Below are 25,516 nucleotides of genomic sequence, written 5' to 3' on the forward strand. Positions count from 1 at the left end.
GAAGCACTCAGAGGAGCAAACAGAGAACTTTTGGCTCAACACATGAACAGGAGCTGAGCAAGCAGAAGCTGTTTCTTCATCCCCTTTCTTTCAGGACATAATCGATTTCCTACCTCTGCTATAGCACTCGCATTGGCTTTTAACTCTCCCATTTCTTCAAGACTTATTTTCTAATCTAAGATGATGGGACCTCTGTTCCACAAATCCCAACAGCACTTCTCAGAGGATGACATTATAGCATTCAGGTACTATGATAGTGTAAAATAACTGGGGCTAAGTAACTGTTAAACTTAACAGCACAACATTGAGAAGGTTTACAGATTATTTGGAGGAAAGAACAGAAAAGAGTATCTTTAAAATCCAGGGTGCATGCTGGAGCTCCTGAGATGAGAAAGGTTCAGACCAAGGCAAGTATAGAGGACAGAAATACACACTGTAAATCTTCCTAAGCAGCTCAGCCTGTCCTGGTTCCTCAAGGTTTTGCCAAGGTATTTTGTTTGTACTTGTCACATGACTTACATCAGGCATCACATCCTAATCAAGATGGACACCAGTGTCTTCCCAGGCAAAGCTCCCATCCTCAGATTGCAGGAGAGGCTTAGCTGCTCTGTACACGTCACTGTTGCCTGAGCCTCCTCCCTGCTGAAGGGGAAAGGAGGCAAGAGACTGCCAGGGTCCAGGTGCACTTGTGGTCAGTCATCTCTGGTCATTCTCCTGTTTGCAGTAGAACACGCTACTGCAAGGCACAAACTCACCCAATGTGTGTTAGAACTGTTTTACAACAGCAGTGCACCCAGCACAAATGCTCTGCAGAAGGAGTGGTGTCCACCAGAGAGGGAGGGCTTCCCTCACCCCAGGGCACATCTTCACTCAGGCTTACAGGCTCCCAATCCTTCCAGGCTAGGGAATGTGAAATGAGATGGCTGTTACTAAATACTCTAGTTTCAGAAAACTTCACCAGCTTTTAAATATGTCTGGAACTAGAAAAGGTACAAAATCTGCTCTTTGGCCCCAAGACACAGCGATTCCCCTGCCCACACACTCTGCAAGCTGACCTCTAAGTGAAGAGAAGCTCTCATTCTGTACTGCTCAAAGTCTAGTGGGAAATACTTCGCTCATGCTGCTACTTGTCCATTCTTGCCCATCTTTTTCTCACTTTTCACAGCCTTTAAGCATTTATCTTTTCACGCCTTTGCCTGCTGTGGATTTCCCTCAAGGCTGATTTTGCTACCTTTGGGTCCTTATGCCTTTTTTTAATTTTTTTTTTTTTATTTTTTTATTTTTTTTTTTTGGTTCCAAGCAGAAATTTCCCCACCTACCTCATGCCCGTGCAGTTCCACAAGCTAAAGTAAACTGAGTCACTGACCCTTTTCCCACCAGGAGTAAGTAGTGATTCACAAACTGTATTCCTCACATCTCCCAGCTGGCTGGTGGCCAAGGCACTGCAACAGCTACGGACCAGCTCCCTCTGAAGTAACTGGCCAAGGCATTATTTAGCACAAGCTAAGACAGATAACATGGAGATACTCCTTCAAAAGCAGGGAGACGGAGGAGCAACAGGAAACCTCTCTCACAGAGGAGGTGTGAAATGTATATTGAAACCATCCCTCTAGTAAAAGTTTGAATGAAACACTAACCTCTAAAATTCAAAGTTTCTGTCGGATACATGAAACAAAATGGAGAATAGTAACATTAAACATTAAAGTAACATTATTATAGTAACATTAAAAAACGCTTAAGGCTCAGACAAAAATGTGTTTAAGATTTTAGTTCCATCTCCCTGACATATTCCCAATTATTCAATGAGCACTTCTACACTGCACTTTTTGCAGGAATGACCAGTGCCTTTTCAGAGACATCAGAAGAAAGGACTCTCATGAGTTACACATGAAATAGAGGGATCATACTCTGGTTTAAGGCATCTTGACTCACTGGACTTGTAATCTGATTATACGGGTGTTTTTGGAATCCCTGTGCAGTATGTTCTGCCCTGCTCCAGCCTTTCCCTTCTGGAGGTAACCAGGTTTACTGCTTCACAGACACCCTTGGAGTTTGGAAACTGCCCACTTGTGATGGATGGAAAAAGTGAGGCGTCTTCCAAAACTTCCCACTGATTTTAAATGTTTGAGTCAAGAAGCTGGAAATGAGTAAACATTCCTCTTCCAAAGAAGGCCTGGGAAAGCTCTCAGCACACAGCATTTTCTGCAAAACAAGCTTGTGGTGTCCCATGGTGCACACACAGGGTCTGGGTTTTTTAGTGGCACAGGTGACCAGGTCAAAAGCATAAGGCTTAGTAATTTATACCTTCTCTATTTTTTAGCTGCAATGCGTCCTGGCCTCTGTTTACTTGCACTCTGCTGGACACCCCGGAAAACAGTAGGAGTGTTTTGCTCCCTCAAGTGTTACAATGTTCCTGTAACAGAAAGTGTATTTAAATCACCTTTTTAAGGTTGAATCTAAAAGGGCCTCTCTGGTGTTTGAAGAAACCTGTGAATAGAACAGACAGCTGCTAGTAGAGCAGCTCTGGAGTAAAACAAGTTTCTGAAGTAGAAAAGCTGCTCTTACACACTCCTGCTGTCAGGCAAAGCATGCTCAAATGTGTTGGTCATTCTGGAGCCTTGAAAGCAATGCAGTGTCTGGTAAGCTCACTCCCAGATGCTGGGAGAACAGGGAATTGTGGGAGACAGTGTAAGATGGGGAGGGATTTACAGAGAAAAAGCAAATCAATGAAAGTTTGTTCAGCCTTACTTCCCTTCTGGTTTGTTTGTAGTGAAGCTGCAGTAGGAAAAATGTTAAGATTTTATGCTTGTGTTGCTTTAAGGACAGGAATGCTGGAAACAGAGGTATTTGATACCTTTACTGCTAATTACAGTGCAAGCTCCCAGTGTCCTGACAATGCCCTTGTCCCTGACCTGGAGGGGCCTCACTGTCTCAGGGTCAGCTGTAATTTAGTTTCAGGTCAGACCTGGGACTCTCCTGCCAAACCAACTGCACTTTGTTTTGAAGTAGAGACCATTTACTAGTAAGTCTGAGACCATCAAACTCATTTCACTAACAAGAAACAGGAACAAAGTGCAGAGCCCCTGAGACGAAGGTCAGTGTTAGACACAGGGAGAGTTCAGCTGCATCATGAAGGAAGGGGCTGTTCTGCCCACCGAGCCTCACAACCACAGGAGCTCAGATCTTCTGCTCTCTTCAATTAAGCAAGTTTATTACAGACAAGCCTAGGGACCAACAAAGCCATGCCAGGCCCTGTGAGCAGCAACAGCACTGTCAGGCCCCGCCTTAGAGCACTGCTACTCAATTGTTCCATTTCACAGGAGGCTCCAGAGGAGCGAGCTCTTCAGTAAAGTCATAAGTTGTGCTGCTCCTAACTCTTTCTCACAAATTGGCCAGGTGATATGGGCAAAGAAAATTCTCTTTTACTACTTGAAAACCAAGGGGTTTTCTCCCTACCAAGAAAAAAATTAAAAAAAAAAAAAAAAAAAAAAAAAAAGAGAGAGAGAGAGAGAGAGAGAGAAAAAAGGTTTTCAGACCTTCGGAGAGAACATGTTGTGGAAAATAAAGCTGTAAAGGGAAATACTTTTTATCTTCCCCAAATAATCAGCCCTCTCTAATTCAAGGGAAAGTAGAATTTTTTTGACAGAAAACCAGATTTTGATTCTGATCTTCCCCTTCATCATACTGATGGACAAAGATTCTGCTGTCATGATACCACATGGCATTATCTGAAATTATTTTGCCATATAATGAACAGTTCTTTACAACTGATGTGTTATTCTGAGCACCCCAAGCATTTTGCATACTGCCATAGTCCCTGTTATTTTGCATTTATGTAGACATATGACTGGGTTTGCTAAGGGAAAATCCTTCCTTAGCATTTTTTTTTTTTCAACTCTTCACATCACTGCAACAAGAGCAACTTTGCCAACTTAAAGCAAAAAAATCTGGATGAAAAATTGGTGCCAATTTACAAAATAGTAAGAGGGTTTTGACATCAAAGGAAGGTTCCATGTCCAAATCTATAAACACATGAGTGAGACAGAAAAGTACAAATCCAAACATACTTTCTGGGAACAGTAAAATATATTCAGCTCTAGTTGATGGCCAGATTTGGGGCTGTTGGTAAGATGTGAGAGATCACAGCTATAGCAAGGAACAGGACCTCTAAAGGATGTTCAAATCTTTCTTTCTTTAAAGTTGACTAGAAGACTGCAACACACCCTGAGGTGTGTTAACACTTGCTCCCTGCGATGCTGGACAGCTGTAAAGCAGTGTGGTTGGAAGAATTACCAGCACCACAAACTACAGATGAGTTCAAAACACAATATTCCTGTTGTCAGACTTCCCTAATTGCTTGTACACCCAAACCTCTCCTCTAAGCATTGGTGCCTCTAGAAATATGAAACCAAGTTTCCAAGAGCTCATCTCAATTGCCAGGTCCCAGCTACCCAAGAGCTGGGTATCTCCTTCATGACTCCCTGAGAAAACCACGTTTCAGGAGCAATGGAATTGCCATAAACCAGAACAAGGCTCTGGAGCAGAGCAGATAGCTTCCTTGGCAGCTGGCCTGCAATGTTGGAGCTCACTCCCAGGAGAGATTAGAGGGAGTAAAAACCTCACTGCGATCACAGCAAAGTGCTCAACCTGCTTCTACCAGAGACTTCTCACAAGAGCAAAAAAATTCCAAAAGTATCTCTACAAATAGAAGGCTGCAGGAACAGTGAAAAGATAACCCAGTTAATGTCATGCACACAGCTTTGCTACCAGCTCAGGCAACACTGATCAGTAAAGGACAGGCAGAAGCTCTGAACAGAGCCTGTTTTATACCTGGAAGATTACTTGGCTAACATCTGGACAGACAATTGCCTCCCTACTTAAAGTCACCCAAGCTCCAGATCTGCAGTGCAAAGCTTTAGAGTAAGGTTTTTAAATTTGGAAGTTCAATAGCATGAAATGTATTCTGTCCCCCAGACGACCTTATCCAAGCTCATTTTCAGGCCACAATAAAGGACAGAAGTTACCCTCAGGTTCCCAGGTAGTGCAATTTATACCCTAAGGAAGATGAAAGTACAAACTACTTAGTCTCACTCAGACTTTGTGTGCTTTTGGACTCCCCTGCTACTTCAGGTGTCACTACATCTGCATGACCTCTACAGTGACAGGAAAAGGAGAGGGTTTTCACTCATTTCAAGGAAGGTTGAGCTCTGCCCATAGACAAGGTAATTTTCTGTCTACACCTAGATGACTCTGCACACAGGAGCTGTTTCCCAAGGGCACAGCAAGAGATCCTTTTGAGACAGCTCCCAGGGCTGGAGTTCCTGCAGGGCACCACGTGGGCTCATCCCCAGCCTAGGAGGCTCCTGGGAACAGGGACACAATGAGCATGGACTGCCCAGTTAACCATATGGAGGTCATCTCCCATGCTCTGCTTCACTATCACCAAAGCAGAACTCTGCAAGGTGGAGCATGAAGCTCTGGGCAGGGCTGTGCGGGTGGCAGCCCAGCCTGGGAACTCAGGAGCAGCAAGGAAGGAAAGGATGCTGGAGTGGAAGTGATTTGAATTAGAACAAACTGGCTGCTGAATAGAAGCTTTTATTCCAGCATGGAGAAGGCTTTGTTAGTCAAGCACATGTGATGCACAAAAGCCTCCACTTGAATTCATTGAGTTTTAATTGGTTCTCAGGTGGGGGAGGAGATGGGTGTTAGGAATTAGGGATTCCTTAAAGAGGCAATATCATTAAATCTTAACGCCTCTTCCCTCTCACCCCCAGCTTCGGCTTAGGAGTCTGGCCTCATTCAATTGTCTCATGTTAGAGAATCAGAAAAACTGAGGGAGAGAAAGGGTGGGAGGGAGAGTTACTAATAAAGCCTAAAGGGAGATCAATGAATGAGGAGGGTGAGGGGCAGGAGGAAGACTGAAAAAAGAAAGAGCCCGGTTGGAAGAGGAGGGAGGTCACACGCAGGCAGGGAAGACAGGAGAACCTCAAAGGGATGCAGGAAAGAGAATGATGCCATTCGAGTCGATGCTTGCGTTTCTCCCTGCATTCCTTCTTTTATTGAACATTTAAAACTTCCCTTGGAGATCCTCTGTCTTGCCTCTGTAAGCCTGTGCTCCAAAATAACAGTCAACCACCAGAAGGAAGCTAGCAAATCCTGGGATGGGTATGGGATGCATGGTGCATGTGCAAGGGGAATGACAGCAGTGAGAGAAACCTGCTTGGAAGGACCTCGCAAGAGCTGCTGCTTGTTTTGCCAGACATAGCACTTTTCAAACAGAACTTTTCTTACTAAGAGCCTGCCACAGACGTAGCTGACTCAACGTCCTTGTGAGTGAAAAAGAAAGGGAGTAATCAGGAGCTCAGGAGATTGCACAGCCAATGTTGCAGGAAGTTCAGCACGCTGCCTAGTGTATAGAAGGGACCCTGGATACCGGCGAGCCAGACCCTGACAGACAACTGCTATGCTGTGATGTGGAACACACATCTCACAAATGTGTAATGATTTCCATCAGTCCAGTGCATCACAGGAGAATGAATTAATGTTGATTTAACTACTACACTTGGAATTTAGATAGGTAAGTGAATGACATACCAAATGCACTGCCAGCAAACACCAACTCAAATGCATTTTCTTTTAGAGTTCCTGACAGAAGAACACTGTTTCTATATTTAAGCCAGACAGTTTATCCTGTACAAAGCCACACACAGGAGATATTTTTTGCAGGAAGCACTGCCTACTGTTATATTATAATTCTTCATTACAAAATTAGACTGCACGATCTCTGCTTGTAGACACCATGGCACTAAAACAGTGGCACTGCAACCAATTACTATACAAACTCAAATAGGAGGTCTCTGTCTTCTGTTGGAGGACAGTGTGGGATGTTGAAAACAGCATTTGCATAGTGGGGCTTCTCTCTGAGAGACTGTCTGATCCAAGTCACTTACTGTGTTGTGAAATCTGAAGGAAACACAAGATCCTCCACTGACATAGCTGTGGTAAAGGGTAGCTCTCATACACTTAGGTTATTCATGTATTTCAGAGCCCAGGGGAAAAAAGAGATTGGTGAATTCCCACATTGAAAGTGTCATAGGATCCCATTTTCTAAACTTCCTACCTGAAAGAGGAGCCTAAGTATCATTTAGAAGTGACATGGAAAATGAAGTCTCATTTGGTCCTTAACTCCAACTAAAAGCAGACGTGGTCTCCACCTGGCAAAGGCATTTGTGAGCAGTGGGCTGCAACAGTGCCTGGCACCGGCTACAGAGAAAGCATTTAACCACACATGGAGAAGAGCTAACACCACTTGCCTTGATTTTTAATACTCCAAAGTCCACATGCAGACTCTGCCAAGCTGCCTACTGTCACCACTTGACCAGTGACAACCCACGAGAGCCCTGCCCTTCAGCAGCAGCAAGGCTTTCCTCCAACAAGGAAATCTCCTCTGGACAGCTCACATAGGAAAATACAAACAAACAAAAAAATCCTATTAGAGAGACATTCTTTTTCCTTTTCAATAAATGTTGCCTGTGTGCTTCAGCTTGTCTCTTCTCATAGTGCACCTCCATTATGGGTAACAGATTTATTTCAGTTTTTATCTTAAGAGTTTTAAATACTCCATATAATTCCAGGCATAATTTCAAATTATATCTGACTCACTTGAAGCAACCAGCTGCTCTCCATCAACAACAGTAACATGGGTGAGTCCATCTTATTGTGCATAGTTCTAAACACAATCCCTGCCCTGTTGGAAAGCCATATCACTCTACATAGGACTAGGCAATTGTAATGTTTTCTTACAGCCCTGCATTCCACGCTAGAGACAGAACAATTCCTGTTACTATCTTCCCAGCAGCAAAATGTAGGAAAAAGCTGTTGTAGTAAGGATGGGCTAAGTCATGCCTCCAAGACTGTTCCCTGTATTTATCCTAGACTTGTTGCCCTGGATGCATTTGCCCTCCTCCCAGCAGTTTGCTAGTAACAGCCTTTCCTGTAATTGTTTTCTTCTCTTTCAGATATGTTTAGTTTATATCTCAGTGCTGGAGTGTTAGTTTTCATGATTTCACCTTGTTTCTCAAGAATCCCCTTTTTTGTAGCTTTCAATAGAATCAGACCATTTATGCCTTTGGAAAGAAAAATAACAGGGGGGGAAAAAAAACCTCCCAGTACTCTCAAATATCTCATTGCTCTCCTATGGCTTTCAGTAGATGCCTTTGGTAGTTGGGATCCTCTTGCAACATATTTCCTAGCAAGTGCCATTTCCACAACCTCTTGGTATGCGACAGCAGGCACTTCTGAACTGCTTCACTACACAAGCCACAGATTTGTCTGTCACAAACAGTGTCAGTTATCACAGCATCAAATTTGCTGTGTGCAGCAGGTCTCCAAGACTGCCATGAATTGAAAATTGTTTTGCTACCTCTTCTCAATGCCTGATGGGACAGGTATCTCAGCAATCAGCAGTGGCTTTGGGGCAAAGTGTGACTGACACATCTGTATCAGCTATCCAGTTAATTTTATTCCTGGCCTGTTTTGTTACATTAAGCCTCACGATGCTCACCATATTTCTCCCTTTCCAAGCAGGAGAGATAGCAAAACCATCCTTTCAGCTCCAGAAGCAGTTTAGCTATGGCTGCTCTACCGATTAGACTGGCTTCACCTCACAGGTCCTCCTGCAACCAGGAGACTGCCTCTTTCTTTTTGAGTACTAAAATCACAAAATGAAGCCAATCCTAAGCAAAACTTAGCCTTGACAAGGTATCACTGACAATTTCAACAGGACCATAACAGAAAAATCCTGTGCCAAGCTACTGGTCAGGCACAAACTTTTATTTTCTGTTATCCTCTGAGAATGGCCTGATTCGTGTGGCTGCTGATACAGTTTCAAGAATATGAAGGCCACCTACAGCACAGGTCTTTACAAAGCTGATCAGAACATTCAAACAGAAACGAGCCCTGCCATCTTGTTTCTGCTCCAGTGGACAAACCCTTGGAAGGACACTGGGAGCACCCATCCTTTGCTCTAAAGGCCACATCAGCATCCTGAGCTGAGCCCAAGGGTTTCCTGCAGATTGCATTTCATTTCATTTGAAGCTCCAGCCCCCAGGCAGGCTCCACACACAAGCTCCTGCTCCAGCCCATGCCAGGGCTGTAGTACCTGCAGGACCAACCATCAGAGCACTCACAGCTTCTCTGGGCCCACAGGCCACATCCAAGTTTGTGCAGGAGGAGACCAGAGCTGCACTGGAGCCAGGCACTCCGTGTTACAGACAGAATGAGGCTAGGATGACTAATGAGAGAAGCCAGCACTGCAGAAGCTTTCCAGCCCAGTGCCCTCACAGGTTTCTGTGTGAGATGATAGCATTTGCACATTTATCAGTGTAATAGTGCACACTTACTCTTTAAATTTGAATGAACCTGCATCTCTGTTGCACTGCTGGTCAGTGGACCTTCCTTAGAAAGAGCTTTACAAATGCACATCACTACTGGTAACAACACACAAGTTCCCTCTGGGAACTTCAGGGAAGAGCTCTGCACTTTGGTACATTCACTCATTGTATCTAAACATGTTATTTCTCTGAATGATACCAGTGTTCCATCTCCTGTGTTTTGACAGGTAAGTAGATGAGGGGCACTGTGACTTTAAGAAGGTCATTTCCACTGTCCTGCCGCTGTAATTAGCCTGCTAAAGAAAGGGCAGAGGCTGGAAATTGGATTGAGCAAACCAGGCTTTAGCCGCAGGATGAAGGCAGAGCTCCGGGATTGTTATGTTAATCACCTGAGCTCAGCAGTCCCTGCCCTTCAAACAAGCACAAACCCGGTGCAAACTCAGGAGCTCTCTGCAAAGCAAACCCAGCCTGGCTCAGGCTTCAGCTGCCAGGATATCTCCCTCCACCTCCTGGAATGCAGGGGCCACCCCTATGGACAGGACTGGTGGCACCTGGGAGAGGATCCTCTGCCTGGCCACAGCCTCAGCCCGTGGCCATACAGCTCCTCTGATCCAGAGTGCCGGGCCTCAGCTGCCAGAGCTGGGAACACTACCTGGGGGTCACAGGTGGTGCTGTGAGCTGAAGGGCCAGGGCTACATTACACCATCGGAGGATCCAACCCCAGCCAGGCTGAGTCAAAAGCATGTCTGAAAGCACAGACTGCTTACTGCTATTTCACCGAAGAAAAACAGCATTAAGAACAATAGGCCAGATTTGTATTTGGCCTAATAATGGCTGTAGCAGGACTGCAGGTGGGTGTCAGCCCCTCTGCAACAACAAGCCCCCCAGGTCCCTGGGCCACTGGTTAGAGCTCCAGTCCAGTGTCTTCAGCACCAGAACTACCCCAAGTTAATCCCTGGAGCAAGTCCTGGAGGGTACAGCCCCTGGCCTGCCCCTGAACTCCCTCCAGGAATGCAGCCACACTGTGTGACAGAGCTGTCACCTGCACCAGACAGTGGTGTCACCTCAACAAGAGGTGCTGCACAAGCCAGCAGTAGTGGAGAGCTTGGCCCAAGGTGCCTCGTGTGTTGTAAGGACACGTTTGTGGCACAGCCAGTGAGAGTTGGCCATGAATTGCTTCCAGCCGGCTGCCTGCTGCCTCCTGTTTTGTCCTCTCCACCTCTCCCCTCCACGGGAAGCAAGGCTGGGGTTTACCTCACTGCACTTTACTAGCTTGTATCCCTGGGAAACGTACCATTTTGTCTCCTCTCTGCTCAGAAACTTTGGGCTAACAGCCCTCACCACCACCACCCACCTTCTTTTTAAGGCAGCAACCCAGGCTGGCCATTGTCCCTTCCTTTTGCCCCTATTTTCTTAGGGCAAGCTTGTGCTTCTCCCCCGCATCGGGACAGCTGGGGCTCCGCGTTACCTCCCTTGTTCTTTGGCACATTTTCTCACTGCACCCCTGCGCTGCTGGGGAGGGGGGACGGAGGGGAGGAGGATGGGAGGGCAGTGTCTGGCTCCTCATCCAGCGCGCCGGATGGCATGGTTTTGGAGAGGCCTGGCTTAGTGAAGTTATTCAAGCCAACGGCAGCCTGGCAACCGGGCGGCCACAATGGGAGTGCAGGAGGAGGAATGTTTCCACATGCCTGATCAATGGGAGCAAGGGAGACAGCAAAGCAAACAGAAGCTGGGAAAGAGACACAAAGAGAAAGCAGCCTTTTCTCTGCTCAGTTCCTTTCATTTGTCACAGCTCTTTGTGCGGCTGATGACAACGGAGGCCCTTCGGAGGCTAGTTTTAGGGAGTTTGGTTTTTCTAATTAAATAAAATGCCGTGTCCTTCTTATTCACTTGTCACCTTCCCGCTCGCCAAAAAACCCCCAAGAGCAGCCCCATCAGCACTTCAGCCGCTCCATGCACCTCCCAGGAGCCCCAAGCATCACTTTCTCCATGGGAAGGTGGAAAGGCACAACCACCCCCTCACCCACTCAAGAGCAGCTCCGTGCTGGATGCGCTGCCCTGCCCGAGCATCGCCAGGGCTCTGCTCAGCAGGGCCCAGCACAGGCCACCCCTGGCCCCCTGCCTGCTCATTACGGGAATAAAGAGTCCAGCGAAGGACAACTCCTCTGGAGGTGACGTGCTCCTGCAGCAGCTGCTGACGAGACTAATGGGCAACTTTCTATGGGAATGAGGCAGCGTTCAAAACAGGGTGAGGGGACAGTTGCCTTGGAAACTGGGGCCATCTCTGCTGCGGAGCTACAATTTCCCTCGAAATGTCCCAGACAGGATTTACCTGCGAGCCGGCTGTGGGACAGAAACTCCTGCAATCTGCAAAGCAGATGCCTAGAGAGGGGATGGAGACAAAGGAGAGGTGTCAGAACAGAGGCACCAGCATGCTGATGCTGGGTTGTGTGGTGACAAACAATCCAGCCCTGTTGCATAACCAGTGTTGTTTCCTCTAATTACTATGCAAGAGTTCACAGCAACAGGCCTCCTCTTGTGCAGGAGTTTACAGGAAAGGTCCTCCCTGGCTCAAAGGCATCACCAAGCAAAGTAACAGAAGAGAGAGTCTGGGGGTAAGCTTTCCTGCATTGAGGCCAGAGGAGAGGTTGTTTGGTCTCTTTTTTAAAAAGTCTAGCTGAATGCATGTAGCCCTGAAGAACAAAGAAACCTCCTGGTTGCTGAGGAACAGGAGACAGGACATCTGCCTCCTCCACACCTCCACCAAAAGACATGCTTCCCCCTCCTGTAAACAACTCCATCCCCAAGCAGACAGAGCTGCAGCAGCTCAGCTCCAGCCCCCTGAGCATCATGAATGCAGGAAAAGGACCGGGGATCCTGCACATGTCTTAGGAGAAGGGAACTTCTTTAATGATCATGGCAACATTTGGGATCTCACCAGGCTTTTGCTCAGAGTTAGCGTCAAGCTGCAACCAAACCATGAAAAGGAGCTCCAGCAGCGTAAGTAAGTGAATGGCAGCATGAGCTCAAGGAAATAGAATGAACCTTGGTCCTAATCATGGATGTAGCCTTGGTTCAGCAGCTCACAAAAATTCCTGCCCCCTTTCAACGTCCAAAGACACAAATAGCTAAATACAGCCTTCTCAGTCCTCATGGACAGATGTTCCAGACTGTCCAGGAAGATAGCAAGTTCTTCTGTCAACACCTCTTTCTATTCCCAGGATTTACACTGAGCTCAGGACCTCTCGGGTCCTCAGTAGTCTTGTGTCTCAGTCAATCAGTGGGACCAATATTGGACCAGATATTTTGGCAGTCAGGATTTGAAGTGATAAAGATAGGATGTGTAGCCTTATCCGCTTCCAACTTCACTCCTCCTGAATTGCATTTCACACCCTGCTTCCCTACCCAGCCCTCTCCTTTGGGGGTTCAGGCACATCTGTGTAAGCATGTTAAAGAGGATCTCACAAACTGTTTCTCACAAAAGTTGAACTTCAGCAATGTTGGGGTTTCTTCTGCCTCATTCTGGAGGCATCAAGGGGGTGTTATGCCTCAGTTTCAGTCTTTTCCACCTTCCCACAGCATCACATGATGCTTTGATGGCTAATAATGTTCACGATGTGTTCATTTAACAATGTAATTCCCTCTAAATAATAATAATTACAAATACTAAAAAAGAGGATTCTACCCTACCCCTTAACACCAAGTTGTTTGCTGCCTTATAATCAGCAAACTTGCTTTTGGGAAGCGTCTCAATTTCCATATCGACTATATCACTGTTGTCCCAGTCCTGCCTGGCTCTTCCACTGCCTCCAGACATGTGCTAAGTGCCAATCTGCAGCTGAATGAATAGGAGCCTCCCCTCCACAACTTCAGAGAGAAAACTAACTCCACAGACATTACCTACCCCTTTCAAACTTACTCTGGGGCTCCATGAGCATTTTTGTAAGGAAGGAGAAATCCACCTTCACTCCTGCTCAAAGGATTGCTTCCATTAAGGCCTCTGTAGATTTGCAATGGCAAGTATTTGACCTGCTTCAAAAATATTCATGAGACTCTCGCATGCATTCACTAAGGGCAGACAAGCAAAATCCTCAGCTCATGTTCTCCTGAGGTCTCAGGGTGCTGATGGCAATACACATCCTAATTACAATATATAACATATTGAGAATGAAACCTTGTCAGCTCTGGTGACGCCTTCTTTGAGTCAAAGGATCTGGAAGTGATTGTGATTATTCCTCAGTAGATCAGAAAAAAGTTGAACCATGTGCAAATATTTTTAAGTAATTGCCCTTTTCCCTTGTCTCAGTGAGAAGCTTTCAAGATAGGCCACAGGTAACATTTGAACTGTACAAGAAAACTTAGACAAGTCCAGAACTGGGGTTATGCAGAACAGCAAAATGGGCTGCTCCTATGCAGAAAAAAAAAAAAATTCCTCAGGTATGCAGACTGCCAAGACAGTCCATTATGGCATTCATTAAGCTCTGAAACAGAGATTGCTCTTCTTTACACACAGTGCATGGTATAATGTTGCATGGACAAAACAAGCAGGAAAAGCAACATTCATTCCCCACAGAATTCCAAGCAGTCACTACAGACTTCCAGAAATATTGCAAAGCAGTACAAAACACAATGCAAGTGGTCCCTTGTGAGGAAGAAAAGCAAAGTGTACTCCCTCTTAACACGATCACTGCAAAGCTGAGCAGTTCTTGCAGAGCTGGTGCTGCTCTTTCACTCCTGCACCTGCTGTGAAGACACCATCCCAATAAGTAGCAGCACTCTACAGCTCCCTGCTCTGCCTCTCTCAACAAGATCCTTCTGTGCTGCCTATGGATTCATCTCAAGATAACATTCTTTGGTAGAAGGACAACCTGCTGATGGACACATGCAATTAGTAGCCTGCTGACAGGAGCCCTTTCAGCCTGTCTGTGGCCCTTTTTACTCAGGTAAAGCTGGCACAGTGATCCAGCCACTCATCCTTTGTTACAGCTCTATAAAACGGAGGAAATAATTCAAAAAGTCTTAAAGGGAACCTCAGGGTGGAAAGAGAAAACCTGACAGGTATTCCATAACTGACGGAGAGGCACCATTTTATCACTGTTGAAACGGCTCCCACTACTGAATCAATAAGTGCTTAAGCTTTTTATGATCCTCCTTAGCACAGGTAATACCACAACAAGGCAAAGAGCCACCTCCTGCAACCATATAAACAAGTAAATCTCAGAGGGGAGAAGGGGTGGGATGGACAGAGAGCATTTCTCTCACAAAATACTGTGTTCACCCCAACTGAAAGGGGAATACTTCCTCTAATAGCCTTTCTTTCAGTTTTGTGACAATGTGACCCTGATGCATACGGTGCCCAGGTGATGGAGAGAGCACACACAAGACACCTGGGATGGTGGTACTGCCCCACCAACCTGCTGGACTCCTGCAAGTTATGGAGTAAACACCATTCCCATCGACCAGGTCTCCCAGCAGCCTAATTACACAACCTTGCCACAGGGGTCAACCCCCAGGAAAGGCAATTCCTTTGGGCAGATCACATCAGATCTTCTTGAGATCCTTCCCACTTATTTAAGTCTCATTCCCACTGGCACACATGTGCCACAGCCTTGCATAGTTGTTTTCTGAACAAAACTGGAAGCAAAATGATCCAAACTCATTTTGGTATGGAGCAAGAAAAACAGCTTCACATGGCTACAGGACAGACTGCAAATGTTTACTATAACACCCTCTTCCACCCACAGCCCCACATCCTGATGAAAATCAGAGAAACCCATGCCTTTGGTACAGCCTGTTCTTGGCCACAGCACATGTGGGTACCAGAGACAAAGCACAGGGCAGGTCCAGCCCTGTTTACTTCACCACTTGAGACCCTGACCTTGATCATTCACTTGGCAGAGGATGTACGTGGTGTTCAGAGGTTGCTCTCTGCAGTGTTCAGGCTTTTCACTTTGCTCACAAATATTCTGTTACACAAAACAGAGCCCAAAGTTACCACAGGTTTTCATAGCTGTGAAAACCAAACATCCTCTCTATGAAAATCTATCAGTTTCCCTTCAGCCTACCACAGCCCACTCAGATATTCCTACAAACCCAAGGAAAGTGGCTTTTAACCTGTTCTTATTTGCAGACCCTTAGAGGATTTTCACTAGAAATCTGGACTACACACAGTGACTTCCAGCCTGCTAGAAACACACCACATTTCTGTTGTCAAGCATGTAGCAAGAATCCTCACAAACTGGAGAAGCAGATACAAAGCTGGGTCAACTGGGACAAGAAGAAAAGATTACTAGTCATCATCTTTACCTAGGGAAGGAGTGTTCCTTAGTTCCGGTAAAAAAAGCTGTGAGTTGCAGAGGCTTAGGCACACTGACTTGTGTAGCCCATCCCTCATTTTACAGTGATCAGCCAGGCAGTGGAGTGAAAGGGAAAAATGTCTTCTGGCTTGCTCCCTGTCTTAGAACAGGGGACCAAAGAGCAGACATGTGAGTGCTATCCATAAACTCAACTGGAATTAAAAAGCCATCCATACAAAGCCATCAGTAACCTCCTATACCCTGCCAAGGTCTATGACCAGGACAGAAGTGCCCTCCTAATGGCTCTGCAAATTCCCTTTCAGAAAGGCTCTGACAGCTGATCTCTGTTACAGCACTTAGCATCTGATGAGCAGCAACCCGGAAGGGGATGCTTACAGGTGGCCACCGTGATGTGCATCTCAATACTGGGGGCCCGCCAAAGGCAAAGTCCTGCACAGACCTGGGGGAAGTGGATTTCATCACTCCAAAACTGTGTCAGTGCAGCAGGTCAGCCCTCTTCTGCATGTCACTTTGTCCAGCTGTTTACAGACAGTTGGCTTAAACTCCAGGAGCAGCAAAAGCCACTGTCTCATTTCCTCTGTCATCTGTATTGTCTTAGCTCTAAAAGCCATATGAATCCACGGAGATAAATCCACCTCTGCAATTCCAGAAGTGTTTGCATCCTTCTATCATACTAAAACTGCCACACTAATGGTGCCTAGCAGCAATTCCCCACTCTGCCTCTTGGCCGATGTGAAAATAGCTCTGTCATGCTAGAAGAGTTTGTCAGCCTGTCTCATAGCCAGTTCTGGGGATACTGGTGCATGCAAAAGGCATCTCTCAACAGCCCATCATAAAAACAACCGCAGGGCTGAGTACCGAAACTGGCCATGGGATGTCTGCCCACAGCTCCAAGGAGCTAATTTGAACCAGGCCGAGCTGTATGGACTCAATAATTAAGAAAGAATGTACACGAAGTCAGTATATTAAGGGGTGAGAATGCATTTCAGGTCTAGAGAATTAAACCATTGTAATCAGAGAAGAAAAAAATATAAAGTAAAATCCTTGCATAGACCTTGACTATTCCCTCGGCAGGACAAACCTGATGACTAGTTGTTGTTTACAACGATAAGGTCAGAGGAAAGGCCATTTCCTCTCAACAATTGTCAGAAAGGATTAAAACCTGCATTCAGGCTCGCTTTGAACTAGCAGGTACTCCATTCCCCGATGGTATCAGGATCCATTCAGCGAGGTCTCCGGCAGCCTCCGGGGCATGTTTCCATAATGCCCCCATTGTGGAAGTATGCACAGCACCGCTTCCTGCAGCCACTCCATCTTTATGAAGCTTCACCCTTGTGGTCTGATACCCAGGGCAGGAAGCAATCCTGCAATCACTGTTTAATTAGTCATTTCCCAAGTCCGCCTCAGTTGAGAGTTGCTGCTGCTTGTCAGCTTCTGGAGAGGGAGGCTGGGAGTCAGAAACATCACTACCAGATTGTGAAAGAAAGGTTGCTCACAGGGTTTGGGGTGCATTATACCGCAGCTCGACAGGCCACATTCTCCATTTCCACTTTTTATTTTTTTTTCCCAAGTAGAAGAATTTGAGCAGATGAAGGGGCCATTGCACCTTTTGCACCTTCAGCAAGTCAAGACAAAAGCTGATTTATAAAAATGGCTTTACTTTTGTTGATTTGTTGTTATGGACTGGGCTTTAGCTGACTTGAGTTTGGTTTGGTTTGGTTTATTTTTTTCCTTGAGAAATAGCATCTTTGATACAAAGCACATACTTCAAGAGAGGTCTGTTCCAGGAATTCCAGTTGCATTCTTTCCTTTGTGGAAGTCAGTACTGAGCCTTAGAGGTTGGATACATGCAGCCTCGGCTTTTCCAAGTGAGATCACTGGAAGAGGTACTTCTTACCACGCAGTCACCAATTTGAAAAGAATGAGAGTTACATAGTATTAAAATGTTTTTCTAGATAATGAGTATTTGTGTGTGGATGAATGCTAAAGGAAAAAATATGTTTGTTGAAGCCCAACTGTTTTGAAAAACTTTATGATTTCTCTGTTTAACAAAATTAATGAGGTATTTAAATAATAAATAAAGGCCTATTTGGGCATTTTTGATGTACTGCACATAGTTGAGAAAAGCTTTCCAAAGTAAAAAAAAATATATACAATATATAGAAAAGTTAGATGAAGCTATATAAAATAACTTTTTTTTTTTTTCAGTTTAAAGACACTGAAATCAGAGGAACTGCTCTGATCAAAAGAAGACAATGTTTTCAGAGTTTAATTTTGTAAGAGAAAGCTTGATCTAAAATATTATACACTTTGGAATGGTTTTGAAATATCAAAATTTCCCAGTGAAATGAGAACTTCCCTCTTTCTCTAGTCCCAGTTTCCTTTGCTGCAATGAAATAACTGGAAAAGTTTTGTATGCAAAAAATTTTCTTGTGACAGTAGGACAACCCAGTTTTTGGTAAGTGTGTTGTGAAGCAGGAAAAAGAAAATCAGAAGAAGAAAAACCCTAGAAATTTCAAGAAACTGGAATTCTCAGAAGACATTGGAAACTGACTCCAGTGGGGAGTAGAACTGATGTAGGGAATTATGAATTATTGTTGTTATCATATGAAAAGTTCCCACTCTCTCTGCAGATCTTGAATGTAACTTCTTATAACCTTGTTCAAATCACATCCTGTAATATCCCGGATTAATCTCTGTACAGGGCTAAAACACGTAGCTTCCAGCAGCTTGGAGTGCAGGCAGAAAAAAATATCTATTTGCTACAAAAAATGGGGCAAGTATGTCCTCAGAAGGGTTTTTATGGCTATATTAACCTTGGCAACAAAATCAAGAAGATATGGGGATGAGACAATTTCACATGAGCATCCTCTCTCCTCAGCCACTCAAGGAGACAAGTGGCATCATCTCCATGCTCCTTTCCTCTGATTCCATGACAGTTTCCCTTTCTGCAGTGATGTTTCTGGGACCACACTCTGCTCCTCTGAAACGTGTTTGTAATGTGATCTCCCTCTTAAGCTGAGGTTTCTTGCAAAGTGCCAAAGCACAGCTAGAAAAATTATTGTTAAGACTGACAGGGATGACAGAAGGGTGCACAAGAGAGCTGTGAGAGAGCTCAGGAACACCTGTGAGGTTATGGGCTCCATCCCCTCACCTGGGGAAACAAAGGCTCAGCATCCAGCATTGCCATAGCACCAGCAGCCATCAATAAATTGCTCTTCTAAGAAAAGAACAGATGTGATGAAGATTGTTCCAGGGTCTGTAGCAGACCACAGCCAAAGCAGAAGAGTCTAAATGTGCTGGGCTGGGATGGCAAGGGAAGTCACAACTGGGTTCAATCTAGGAGGAATTATTCTTACACTCAATTCATCAATTTATGGGCAAGCAATTCCACAGGCAACATTGACTTGATTAAACAGAGCCATAATGACAGTGAGTGTAGGGAAGCATCCAGCCAAGTATGCAAACTAGCCTTCTCAGCCTAGAATAAAAGCTTTCCAACCAATAATTTCATGCTTTTATCTATACGATCATTAATACAGATACCAAACAATGCCAGCTCGACGTGGTGTCAAAGGCTCTGACAACCTCTAATTGATAATAAATAATTCAATTTCTGTCCCAGTCCAAAACTGCTGAATCTTGGGACATGTTCCAAATAAATGATTAAAAAGAACTTTGAATGTAATTATATCTAACACAATTGGGGATATTGCCCAGATGAAATTTACAGCAACTATTCACAGCTACAAAATTTCAATGACACTGACAACTCCTCATGCCCACTAGAAAATGAAATGTTCTTTACCCAGGCAATGGCACAGGGTGCATTTTTTATCAAGAGCTTTAAGCCAGCAACTCACCCAGGCCAACAGTGCTTCCCACAGCAGTGCAGTCTTTCCCAAAAACACCAGAGAAAATTTGGGAGCAAGGTTTTGACACAGCCAGATCTTCATTGTTCTGTACAAGCAGAACTGGATCTTTCTTATACAGCTGAGTTTTCCCCTCTCTCCAGACTGCTTACCTTACAATTAGCAAAAGTTTCTTAAGAAATTAACACTTTTACTTGTTGGAAGGAAACTAGGTGAGGTGTTTCAGCAAGGAAAGAGACTATCAGCACAGTCCTGAAGGGATGAATGCAGCATCTCAGAGGCACACCGATTGTTCTCAGTAATTCCCAAAGCCAGAAGGATCTCTGAACACTTCAGTAAGTGTGAAACACAGGACACATACTTACACAAACATATAACATTTGACTCCTCTTTTTCTTTCGTATATATAAATCTTTGCTGAAATTTTACTTTTTGAATCTGTAAACAAGGGATGACATTCACTTTGAATTACTTGGATGCAAATTTTTTTGAATGCTGGTTTTTAATTCTCTTAGGAGAAGGGTGTATGTAACTGACCTGAAGAAGTAGTGACTCCTAAAAACTTTAGAAGTTCATCATAGATTATAAGTTATAGAAAGTAAATTATATAAAAGTGCATATAAATATTATATATATTTATATATATGCATGTAAGATACAAAAAGGAGAGTGATTAACAGACTATTTAAATATCAGAAAAAAACAAGGATACATTCCTTATGCAATCTCAGTTGCATACACAAACTAGACAAAGATCTCACATGTCTTCAGAGCCTTGGTGAGGTGGTTGTTATTTTCTAAGATAATGGAACAGTAGAACCCAAGGACAAAATACTGTGACGTTAGAGATCACTCTGGAAGTTGCTGAGAGAAGTGGATTGAGCTCTGTTACCCTGTTACATTTTCACTGCCAGGTCACAGGTACGGAATGTTTGTTCACAAAGTAATTTTTAATGTTTTGTGGTTAAGCCATAAAGTAATTTTTAATATTTTGTGGTTAAGCCATATATCTATAGGAAATGTGTTCCTAGCACTTTGTTATGCAAAGTTCATTAAAAAGGAGTTTGCAGCAGTTCATTCAGAAATTCCATATGGTCAAGTCCTTTTTAAAAGAGCAGAAGTCAGTGGCAGTAACAGAGGACTCAAATTAATATTCTGATTTCTCATTGCACATCTGCAGGTTGGAAAGGGCATGGGATGTTACAACAGCTGTGTGCTTCCCCTCTAGAAAACCAGGCAACACATCTCTGCTGGCAGCTTTTCTGCTGAACAGAAGGGACAGCACAGGAAGACTCGATCTAACATCTCTAATGTTAAAAGAATTTCTCTACTAAAAAGCCCATAAAAACAAAACAAGAAGGAAAAGCTCCAAGAGGGGCCAGGAATGAGATAAGAGAGAAGTAGAAATACAGATGATGTATTAAAAAGATGTCATCACCTCTTTAATGTGTTTTGTCTTGTCAGCTGTTAACATCCATAGCTGCTTCATTTGCAGTGGTACAGAAGATGGGGAAAGGCTGAGCTTGGAGCAGCAGCTGTACTCTGAGGGCTGGGTAACTGGATCCAGCCTTCTCAAGCAGACACAGGGCGAGTGCTGCTGAGGTGAACTCAGTTTAATAGGTTGCTACTTACAGGCTTAGACCGATTTACAGGTGTTTGCCCTGAAATATGACCATCCATGTCACCACTGCTAATCCTCTCCCCTCCTGAAATACTCCCACTTCAACAGATGGCTATTTTTGGAGGAGAAAACCCACATACATACCTAAAAGCAGCGGTGCTCTCTAAATCTCCTCCCACGGGCAGGGCAGCCTGACTATCACACACGAGACAAGTTGTGTTTGGTGTACAGCACAACACCAAACCCTCGGTTGCCTCTCTCATGGCGGGTGTCAGCCACCTGCAAGTGACAATAATAACAGGGATGTCACAGGGAGAGCACACACAGACCTCGCATCCTCCTCCCTGGCAGCCTAGTAGAAAACCTCCTGTTGGCAATGCAAAGCCTGGGAAGCATAGCTGGCTGCTTCCACTGTGTCCAGGGGAGCAGTGTTTTCTTCTTGCTCTGCTGAACACCTCCCTTTTGCCTGCTCTCTCAGGCTTCCGACCTCTTTTCTGCAACTGAGTTTCCATCCAGCCTGCAGCCCAGTTTTGGATCCTGACACATTGCTGGAGACACACTCTGAGAGATCCAATGGCCAGGGCACTGTGATGTTCTGAACCTGGTGAATCAGTTTCTATCCCCTGCACACACTGCTTCAGCACTGTGGTAATGATTTGCAGACATACATGGGGACAAGGTTCACAGTCTAAATATACCAAACAAAAAATTATCTTGGAATTGAATGTAAATTTACATAAGCAGATAACCTTTCTTTCCTTAAGTAATATATCATATAGGTACTGACTGTGTTGCATACATCTGTCTCTTAGCTAAGCTTAGAGACTGCTGGGTACAATTTCTAGGAATCTACCGCTCACAGCAAAATGCAGCTTCTAGGAGCTCAAGGCCATGCCAAGTCTCACATACTGAGCATAAGATCTGGTATCCTTGCTGCTGCTCTCTGATCCATACCCACAGAACCTGCATTTTAGCTATTTTGAAGCATAGCAACCCTCCCTCTCTGTCACTTTGGGATTTTTATATGGCAGATATTTTGGTTTCGCAGGGCATGCTGTGGGAGAGGTGCCCCGCAGGCACCACAGGTGAACCACAACCAAAACTGCTGCCAGAAGGAAGAGCCTGGTGGTGGGGACCCCCTCCCATCATGTGGCCCAACACAGCTGCCAAGTGGGAGATACACAAACCTGTCTCAGAGCCCAAACAATGCCAATCAGGATCTCACTCAACTCAGTGTATCCCACAACTTAAAGAATCAGATGCATAGGCACAGGAGCCCACCTTTTGCCCTGAAAAAAATGTCCAGAAAGCCGCTAGAAATTTTGCAGACTTTCTAATCAGAAATCAAGCAGGAAGACAAAATATACTAAGTTAGGTACAGGGATAAAACTGGAAGAAATTCCACAGTGAATGTGAGTTTCATATCCAAAGTAGCAGGGAAAATGAATCTCTGTGCTGCTGTAAAACAGTCACAGTGGAGCTCCCAGCACACAGGAACAATTCCCTGCTTCTTTTCAGTACTACAGAGCAAATACCTCCAGCAAAAGCTTACGGTCACTATAAGTGATGAGGGTGTAGGGATCCCATTCCCTGCAACAGGGACCCCTCATATGCTTCACCTCCACTTCTCCTATTCTTGGCCCTAAAAGTACCGTAATATTTTGAGGTATCTAAGCATGTGCAAAGAGACTGACACTGCCCTTCAGTTTCTGTGGGTGCCACCACTCTCCAAAAGTTTTCCTTGGGATAGACAAGTACATATGTGCATTTCTACCCTTTTAGTTTCCCAATGGCTTCCTCTTTCCATTCCAATACAGCTTTTTCCAATACATCCTGCTTCTGTTGTTTCTCTGCTATGTAAGCAGTCTATTCTTGCTTTCTTTTTTTCTCTAGCTCTGCACAGCAGCTACTTGCTAGTTACTCAGAATCCAAATAATTTAGGTCAAAAAGCCCAGTGAATCTGATGTGGTTTGTTTCACATAAAAAGAGTGAAATTGAAAACCACCTTATTCTTCTCAACTGAAATGCTGCATCCCTATTAATTCAGGTGTATAAATAACACTCTCTAATGGTGCATCAAGGGCTCTGCTGTGTGATTAAACCTGCCTCCCTGACCTGTAATTAGAAACTTTGGTTTTGAAAGGCAGTTTGCAGAGAGAAAAGGAGAAAGAAAAAAAGAAAGAAAGAAAGAGAGAAAGGACCCAGCTCTCAGACCCAACAATTTTGTTCTTAATAAATTATTCAGACTTTTTGAAAGTTGAGCTGGATTTCCATCTGCTAGCATTAAAGACCCAAAGGGAAGAAGAACTGAAGGATTCTCACAGCAGAACACAACAGTACAGCACATGGGGCTGGAAATCAAAGCCCAGCTGAGAAGTTCACCATGTCCTCTGCCTGTCCCTGGCCAGTTCAGCTGCTGCCTGTGCATGACTGGACTTCCAGCAGGTCTCAGATTAATGCAGAGTGACCCTCCATCAGAGTCCCTCTGAGCTAGTCATGTGTTTGGGACATAACATTAGAAGAAAAACCCCAAATTTCATGAATGTTTTACAAATGTCAGCAGAATCAGGCAACAAACATGCAAAATAGTGATGGTCATGAATGCAGAAACAACATAGACACCAGACTGCATGGTAATATACAGCCTTTTCATGACAAGTAATTTAAAGATGAATTATAAATGACTGAACTGATTTTTTGCTCCAGGGACAGTCAGACAGTACAGACCATTGTACTATTAGAGATGCTAATCACTGCTAGTTGCAACTCCAAGGTACACCTGCTGTTATAAGGTGAACTTCTCACTTGGAAATTGGGAGATAGTAAATATCTTTTTCTCTTGGAGTCATAATAAAAAAATTACTATTCCTTCGGCCAAATGGTGATTTGTTTTAACATTTAAAAAAACCACCAACAAACCAAAAACAAAACCAAAAAAACACAAATAAAACATTCCAATTTTTGCAAAGGATGTCAGTAAGCTTTCCTCTCTCCACAAACTGGGGATAGAACAAGCTTTTGAGCACCAATAACACAGGTGATGAACTGGCCCCGGGATGAGAGGTCTCTGGCCTTGGGTATTTGGCAGCAGTTTCCAGAGCTCTGCTTGACTTCAGATCAGAGAGATTTTGTGATGAATTCCTCCTCTGGTTACACCTATAATCTTTGTGTTGAGGGTGTGACTGACATCAGTTTCAGTCTTTTATGTTTTCAGGCTCAAGTTTGCAAGGCCTCACACCAGGGGAATCAAGAGTCTGATAATTTTCTGCATAACTGTTTTTCTCTAGGAACTTTACCAGGTTGATCCAAAGTTTCAGGGCAGCCCTATGAATTGAGACATCAGGTTTAAGGAGACTTAAGTGGGAGGGGGAAAACCTCAAGGACCCTTTGGTCAAAATACCAGACCTCACTGAATTCCCCAATACTTTATGTCTTCTACTGTGGCTTTTTAAATGCATAATTTTAACAAAAAGAACAGGCTAAATCTACCAAAATATTAAATTGTCAGTGGTGGAAATGTTTTACATTTGCCTAAGTTTGTAAATGTGTAAGGTACAGAGCCATGGGGACCACAGACTTGGTACAAGGGTGTGGATCCATGAAACAAAAGAGTCCTTCAAATTCAATAACAACAAGTTAAAGTAATCTTTTGTGTTTGCAGTGTGGTAGAGTCCAAGTTTATCACAGAGCTGCCAGAACATAAATCTGATACAAACTACTTTGGATTAGATAGCACAGCAGAAAGAGCTTTACTAGGGTACTGTGACAAGTTTTATGAACTTTTTAAAGAAACAGGACTTGGAAATACTGGCACTGTTGTTAAGTTGCTGTCTTGAGGGCTTGAATGCTCAGCACTAAGAAGGGAAGAAGAAAAAAGCTAACAAATTCTGAAAAAAGAGCAGTACTTGAAGCTCATATTAAGACACATTTGTTTTTCAATTGGAATTTTGTGTCAGTTGTACTTAAAGCTGAGTCCTGTGAATCCAGCATGCTTCTGCCTTCCTTGGATACAACCACGGGGTCTCCTCTCCCCGTTTTTACAAATCCTCAGTACTCACTTCTCTATGCTTGCCTTTGAGGTTCTCTCTCATCTTTTAACATTGGTATGCAAGCACCTAAGACAAAAGAGGTAAAAAGAACTAGGAATAAATCAACTTCCAGGGACCACCTGTCTCTGTATGGTACCTTCAGGCACAGGGAGTGCCCATTAGTCCCTGAGAGTCACAACCTCTGCACCAGCACAGAGAGGAGCAGCCAGACAGCAGCTCCAGCTCTCTGCAGGGACTACATTCAGGGTGAGTGACTTGTATGGCT

The 25,516-nt window shown here is 44.4% G+C and overlaps 1 long non-coding RNA gene across 2 annotated transcripts; it reads right to left on the reverse strand.

The window, feature by feature from the left end:
• Positions 1-854: 854 nt before the first annotated feature.
• On the reverse strand, positions 855-21,777 carry LOC131585547 (uncharacterized). Of its 2 annotated transcripts, none has more exons than XR_009278982.1 (3): positions 21,690-21,777; positions 21,347-21,481; positions 855-900 (listed from the first exon to the last, which is right to left on the reverse strand). It is a non-coding gene; the product is annotated as an uncharacterized LOC131585547 (long non-coding RNA). The 2 variants fall into 2 exon arrangements; XR_009278981.1 differs by lacking the exon at positions 855-900 and adding an exon at positions 20,583-20,843.
• Between the last annotated feature and the right edge of the window lie 3,739 nt (positions 21,778-25,516).

Source organism: Poecile atricapillus, chromosome 16 (assembly GCF_030490865.1).
Source record: "Poecile atricapillus isolate bPoeAtr1 chromosome 16, bPoeAtr1.hap1, whole genome shotgun sequence".
Lineage (NCBI taxonomy): Eukaryota > Metazoa > Chordata > Aves > Passeriformes > Paridae > Poecile > Poecile atricapillus.